Here is a 7562-nt window from a genome sequence, read left to right as displayed (position 1 = left end):
GTGTACCATGGAAAACCCTGAATTATGGGGACCAAAAGTTATCCACTTAAGTTTGTAAATGTATTCTACAGGTTATTTAGCACATTACTGAAGAGTGTTGTAATAGAAGTTAATGGAATAGATAGATAGATAGATAGATAGATAGATAGATAGATAGATAGATAGATAGATAGATAGATAGATAGATAGATAGATAGATAGATAGATAGATAGATAGTAGTGTTGTCACGATACTGACATTTTTAACTTCCATAAGATATCTTGAGAAATATCGATATTCGATACCATATTCGATACAACAGGGAAAGCTGCCATATATACCGCCAACATACAGATAATTTTGGTGATTTTGTTGTTAGCTTTCACACAGCTAAGGGAGGGTTTATTTAAATTGTTGAACAAGATTTAAAAAAAAAAAAAAAAAAAGACATGTAAACAGTCCGACATAAACAAATTGCAAACAATAGTACAAGAGACAAGTGAAATAAACATTTATCTAAAATAAGTATTCGGGAAAGAAATACTACATAAATTAAAGTAGTCACATGTCAAATAAATAGTAAGCAAATCATTAATCATTTATGGAATCGTTAAGTGACAAAATCCCTCTCCCAGAGACACGCTTTGAGTAATGCTTTACTGTTACAAACAGTCATACAAATCACGCACAAAATCTGTTTGTAAACGAGTTCGTGTGCGCTGTCCTTGGTGCTGAACAAGCACTGACACTGGTGCTGGGCAAAGAAACCAAAGCGCGCAACGCATTTGAATCACCGCGCCTGTGCTTCTATGGTCAGATTACCGTTTATTTGCACCCGCGCTCACGTGCTAGGTAACCATTTCAGCACTATCCGTTAGTTTCAACTGAGTTCAGTTCCCCTATCGTACTCTGAGTAATAATGTGTCCTTTTTACCTCCTACCAAGCTCAAAGTCACAAGTTTCTTCCACCCGCACTGACAGAAAGCCTGTTTGTGTGCATGTAGAGGAGCAGCGCTTCAGGCGGAGGCATGCATGCTTATTGGCAGTGAGCCGTGAAGATCTACCCCAATAACGCCCACTCTCCAGCATGCTCCAAGAAGAGCAGACGCTTCGAGTGTATTTGTCTTCTAACTCACCCATCTATCAGGATGATATTGCAAGAGGGTTCCTTCTCGAGGATCTACACCTCTGACGGATTGGATTGTCCTGTATTTCAGCAGCATATGGATATGTATTCTTTATTGCAAGGTGAAACTGAAAAGGCAAGGAAACTAGATATCTGATTCGACGCACCTGGGAAAGGGTCGAGCGCGAGAATGGGAACTATTTTTGCGCGAAAGCAAAAGTAACGGCAAATTGTATCGCGTAAAGAAAATGAAAACATCTTGTTTTTTGGTGCACATTGTGAAGAACATTAAGGTACTGTGCAAACGTACCGAACCTGTCTGATCTTTTCCCCCGGCTTTAATGCCGCTTTAATTAGAGCTATCCCACCCTGTCCTCAGCAAACGACCACCGGCTGGCACTTTACACCGGAGGACAAGGAGCATCGCAGAGGAAAGGTAACCTTTTCTAATAAGACTCTCTAGATTGTTGGAATTAATTGACTGTGCAGCACAAACTATTTCTCTCTGTTCGGCTTGTCTTGGACGTTTTTGCCGATCTTTTGATTTCAGATTAATCTCAAGCACAGGCTGATGACTATAGGTTATTATTATAAGTAGTGTGATGTGCGTCCCAGTGCAAATATCTCGATGTGTTTCGATGCTGAGTAATGGTCAGCAATGCACCAGAGCCACGATTCTCCCCATCGTGAATTTGATAGCTCACTTTCTCCTCTTTATTTGCATATGCAATTACTTGAATGTTTGCATCGGTGCAAGGACTTAGTTAAAATGGTGGTATGAAATGATGCGAAATTGTGTTTAGACAAACGATATGCTATATAATAGTCCTTCTAATGTTAGGGTTAGGGTTGTGGGTTAGTTCTGCCTGACCAGATATTTTACCCATGGTGGCAGCACACCCTGATTGGGTTTTCTGCATGACAAGATGTTCTGCCCACGTTTTCAGCAGTTTTTTTCTCTCTCTCTCTCTCCTTGGCTAGATGCTTTATCATTTTAAAAATTACTAAAGGTATTAAATACACCAGACCTCTGTTACTGATTTAATTTAACAGCAAAGATGTGTCCAATTACCAGGGGGAAAACATTATGTATACAGTATTCTGAGTCACTGCAGCAGGTCATCAAATGTTATTTGTCTTCAATGTGCATATGGATTTCTTGACATTTCATTCTAATGCAAATAATGTCCTGCGAGAATCATCATGAAGCCATTAGGTGGCATGTGTCATTATTGTTTTCTGATGCATTAACAAACACTGTTCTACATTAGTTCAATAATGCATTGTAGTGTTGTTCTGCTTTAAAATGAAGATAAACCCCCATTACTTCTCTCTTCACAACCAAAGACCTGGAATTGGAGGAGTTTTGAATGTCAAGTTGCAAAGCTCATGTAATGTCTTATTCTTGTCCACAGATAGGGGGTGTAGATGCATGCGTGTTCTGTATGGGCTATAGCTCATGTAGCCTGAAAACATTTGAGTCATGTTAGGTGCAGGTGGTTATTTCATAACCGGTCTTAATTTAATCCCAATGTGCTGTTAGCAAACATACGTTTCTCTTTCCCTTTAACGTCCTTCACCGTCTAAGTTGTGTTGCTTTTTTGCCATATTTAATTTTACGATGATATGCAAAAAAAAAAAAAAAATATATATATATATTCTGACTTAATATTAATATATTAGTCAGTGGTATTTGTCCTAGTATAACCACATGCAGCCAGTTTATTTTATTCTCCCGTATAAGATATTGGATGATGGATGGTTGGTGACGTTCAAATATAACACGGCAGGACAAATGAAATTCATGCGTGTTGTACAAATCTCCAGAGCTGTATTTGGGACCAACACGTCCCGTTAATAGGCACATGGCACTGTTTTAGGAGTCGCCATTTAACTGTGAGAACTGGGCTGGCAGAACAGTCTGGTTTTGCTGCATCTGTCACAGTGAACACAGTATGGCTATTTTCTGTCTGCTGCATCATGATTCATTCCCTGTTGCGTGAAATGAAGAAGTGACTTTTGAATTAGATTGATTTGCAAGACTTTTTTTCCCAGCATTTTTGAGTTTCTGCTAGTGTCAAATGAGCAGTGTGAACACGCATGGCAGAAAAGGGCTCACTAAAAGCTGAAAATGGCACTGATTGGACTTCTACTCTCCTGGTGAAACCTTTCTGAGCTTATTGGTGTCCAAATGATCCTGTTCGAAAGGGTCTGTTTTTGAGAGTCTTTTTGAGCAAAAAATATTCTAGAGAAATAATAACCTCATCCTGAGCTGTGCAAATCTAATGGTTTTGAGGGGGAAATCACTCGTGTCGTTTTTTTAAAAATGTAATTATAAGTTATTTATGTACTTATTTAAGTTATTAGTCATTTATTTGCACATTTATCTACTTATTTAATCATTAGTTGTTTATGTGATGCTGAAGACTGGAGTAATGAAATTGAAAATCAGTATCTTAAATTGTAATAATATTTCACAATACTACTCTTTTTACTGTATTTTGATCAAATAATCACTATGATTTTAATTACCAACCATAATAAAAAATAAATAAAAAAATCTATTAAGATTATTAATAGACTATTCAAATTATTTATTCTTTTTTTTATTTATTTCCAGATACTTTGGTCACACTTACATTTAGGGATCCAAATTCTCACTATTAACTAACTATTAACTATGGCTTGTGCCTCAATAAACACCTAATTACTGCTTATTAATAGTTAGTAAGGTAGTTGTTAATTTTAGGTATTGGGTAGAATTAATGGATGTAGAATATCATGCAGAATAAGGCATTACTATGTCCTTTATAAGTACTAATCAGGCAATATCCTAGTAATATTTATGTTAATAAGCAACTAGTTAATAGTGAGAATTGGACCCTAAACTAAAATGTTACCAATACTTTTTAAAATTTGATTTCCACGTCAACTGTAAGCGTTTTACGTTAGTCAGCTTTATTGGTTTCATGGTGCCACTAAATGTAATTTAACCACCGGTTGTTGCGTAATTCCATAAGTGCCAAGTGAGTTTGAGAGGAATGTTTCAGATTTCTCCTTTTTCCCTTCCTTTCTCTGCCATCCAACACCAAATATGCAGACGAGGCCGTATTCCGAGTGTGTGCTCAAGATTGAACACTCCATCCCGGGCTTTTCAAACAGACTGTCATATTTTCAGCAGGTGGTAGGACCAGGGTGCACACTCCAATCTCCAGAGAGAAAGACAGAGAGTGGGCTCACTGTGAAGCAGAGTGGTGCTCAGGGATGATTGGAATGGAAGCGGAGAGCAGGGGCGAGGAAGAGGTAGAGGAAGAGGAAGTCCTCTCTCTCTTTCTCTCCATGTGGTGCAGAGTTCTGTATTAACTAGAGGCAGTGATGAGTGGGGTCTGCAATTACCCTCAGGCCTCCGTCACGCCACAGAAGCCTCGGCTTGCGGCTAATTGCTCCGATGTATTAGCCTGTGTGTTGCTCTTCTATTACCTATTAGTCTTCCTCCTCCCACTCTGCCGGCGACCGCGCTAAATGAACTCTTGCCACTTTTGAGTTGATGCCCGACAACAGACTTTTCACCAATGGAGCTTAAACGGCCAGACGTGTAATTTTCCAGTTGATCTGGTCTGGAAGCCAACACGGATACACAATGCGGGCAGCGAGATGGAGGCGAGGCTGTAATATGGGTGGGGAGCGAAGCGGAGTAAAGGATGGAGGAGGTCAGGACTGTTCTTCCATTATGTTGTAAGCACATCAATATTTTGCTTAAACATTTCACACCTCAGCAAAATCAATGGCTCTCTGCTAGACCTGAGGAGGCTACTAAAGCTTGTGGGCTTTAAAGGCTAGTGTGTTTATCTTTGGTATTAGCGACAACTCGCTACAAATTTTTGTCCGTCTTGTTTTATTGTAAAAATATGAGTCAGCGATCAGACTTTCCTTGAATTAATTTTCCTTTAACGTCGGATAGGAGGCCAGCAGATCCTGAACCACCAACTGTTGCTGCCTCCCAGAAAGCTGGCAAGAAGTTTGAAATCCATAATGAAGGTGCAGCAGGCAGAGCAATGAGAAATTTGACTTTAGTTACGGTTTTCGATGAAGGTCGAAATAAATGAGGAGAAGCGTATCATTCCGCAGACGTTCCTATTCGGACAGGATTACATTTCTCAGAGGACCCCTGAGTTAGAGGGGGGAAAAAGTAGGTGATTTGCTATTTTTTTGGTTGTGTGAGAAAAAAAAAACAGACGTGTTTGATTTCAGAGGATTAAAATCACAAAGTATGTCTTTGAAAATACAAATTAACCTGACCTCCTCAGGGGAAACTAGTTCTGTCCAAAAAAAGGGCTTAAGAACAGGAGCTTTCACAGTATGCAGTTACCACTGCTCTCACTGGAGTACTCACATTTGGAATAATACAAGGATTTGGCAGTTACTTTTTGTATGAAACCAGTTGTAATCAGGATCCAAAATAAGCGGTTTTTAATGCCTACCAATGGCAAGCGAATAGAGAAAATGTGTTGTACTTATTATTATTTTTACCAGCCAATTTTTTTTATGGGTTATTATTTTAAGAATTAATAATATATTTATTTAAAATAATATATATTGTAATTATTTTCATTCTAAATTATTATTATATGATATCACTGTCCAGCCGGGAGGGAACAATGCCACTTTTCAGGAAATGGAAGAAACATTGTATTTTTTAAATAGACAGACGTAAATGGTGACCAATAGTAATGATATAAGAATAAAAATAAAAAGGTTTACACCAGACAGCGATGAAATGATTAATCATAATTAAATGTATTGTTCATCTCCTTGTCCCTTTGTAATTGTTTTGCTAGGCTACATACAGTATTTTTGTACAGTAACCTCTTACAAAAACAGACTCGATTTTAATCCTCATATTTTATTACGGTTACAGCTGTGTAAATCATCGCAATTTCAATAATTTAGATGATTCACGTTTAAATTTGGTTGTCCTCCTGAAACTTTGCAGTGTGCAATTTATGAAAGTACTGATTGAGCATTTTCTTTTCAATGATTCTTTGCGCTTGACAAACGTTAATTTTGTACCCTGATTTTTGTTATTCAAGAATTTAAAGTTATATACACAACTTTATTCCAAAACCGAACTGTAAAAGGTTCCTAGTGTTTCATATATTAAAAATGCATGTTGATAGTGTTTGATCCAGTCCTTACCAACAGTTCGTCCCGCACCACAAGCAGTTTTAAATTCAGTATAATAATTATATGAAATATGACCCAGAAAATTTTGTATTTGGCTCTCTCAGTTCAAATCCAGTGTTCAGTGTATCTTCAACATTGTTTTGTTGGTATAATTAAGGTTTGCTTAAGTGCACTTTATGTATTTGTCCTGCACTCCAAAGCCCTCCATTGATCTACGGTTACAGCCAGTGAAACCACAGCCAAAGCCTTTACTAATCCATTCTGGGGTTCCTGCAGAGAAACATATCCAGCACTGTGGGAAACCATCACTTCCTATTTGGCCTTTCAAGGATGACCGATCCCTACAGTCTGTCTTTCTTCTTTCCTTGGCTCAATGAAAATCATTTTATGACAGTGTCTCGGCACATTCGTGTTCATTGCTGCCTGACTGACGCTGGGTCTACCGTTAAGTTACAGTGAACGCTCTGCCTTCTTCATTCGGGACTGATCAGCAGTTATGTGCCCTCCAATAAAGAGATTGAGTTTGGCATATAGGGAAATGGTGGAGCAGGATCACATGACCACAAAACAGAGATAATCATATGACGGCATATACTCAGATCAATCAGAATAATCAATCAGAAAATGTGCTTGTAATTATAATTGCTGAAATAGTATCTTGTTGTAAAACAACTTTTCAAGAAAAATCATTTTTGCAGTGCAGTCAAGCTCACTTTTGTCATTTTATTGGGAATTGTTGGTATTAATATTGGGAACCGTGGCACGCAAATTACATTAATCGCAGATTGTGTGGCTTATTTTGCTCTTTTACCTGTTTTGTATAATTTCATATTTGTGCCAGTGTCAGTCCTTGAAAGTTAACATTCAGAAACTTTAGCCTCTACTTTAAAGACATTTCTTGTTCTCACTATTCAGAACCAAAGAAAACTTGTCTTTTCATATCCGTATCCTTAAGAAACCCAGCCATAAAGTTGAATTCTCTAACTCTTCTTTTTATCTTCGTCTCATAATAGTAACGAATCGTACATGCCCCTGGAGCCGAGAGAGTTTAAGTGACTCAGCGGTTTGAGATAGTAGGATTTGAATGGCATTTTGTTTTGTTCAAAGTGTGACATTCTTAGCACAGAGTCACTTTCCCTTATCAGGCCAAAAGTGTGAAGGCCACTCCTTTCTTAAATATAACAAAGATATGCCTCGTGAAGTGAAGGTTGAGCATTTAAACCCTAAAATACTTTCTCCCTGTTCCGGTTTAATGTGCAAAAACAGCCAACA

The 7562-nt window shown here is 38.0% G+C and overlaps 1 protein-coding gene across 2 annotated transcripts in view; it reads left to right on the top strand.

Moving 5' to 3' along the window:
* Window positions 1–842: 842 nt before the first annotated feature.
* Window positions 843–7562, top strand: part of LOC307166831 (leucine-rich repeat and fibronectin type III domain-containing protein 1-like protein) — a 111188-nt gene continuing 104468 nt past the window's right edge. For both annotated transcript variants that reach the window (XM_079885527.1, XM_079885528.1), the window contains exon 1: window positions 843–1542. The gene's annotated coding sequence lies outside the window, so the exon portion shown is untranslated. The remainder of the gene's footprint in view (window positions 1543–7562) is intronic.

This window comes from Squalius cephalus (assembly GCF_949319135.1).
Source record: "Squalius cephalus genome assembly, chromosome: 11".
Lineage (NCBI taxonomy): Eukaryota > Metazoa > Chordata > Actinopteri > Cypriniformes > Leuciscidae > Squalius > Squalius cephalus.
This window is presented reverse-complemented; position numbering and strand designations above follow the sequence as displayed.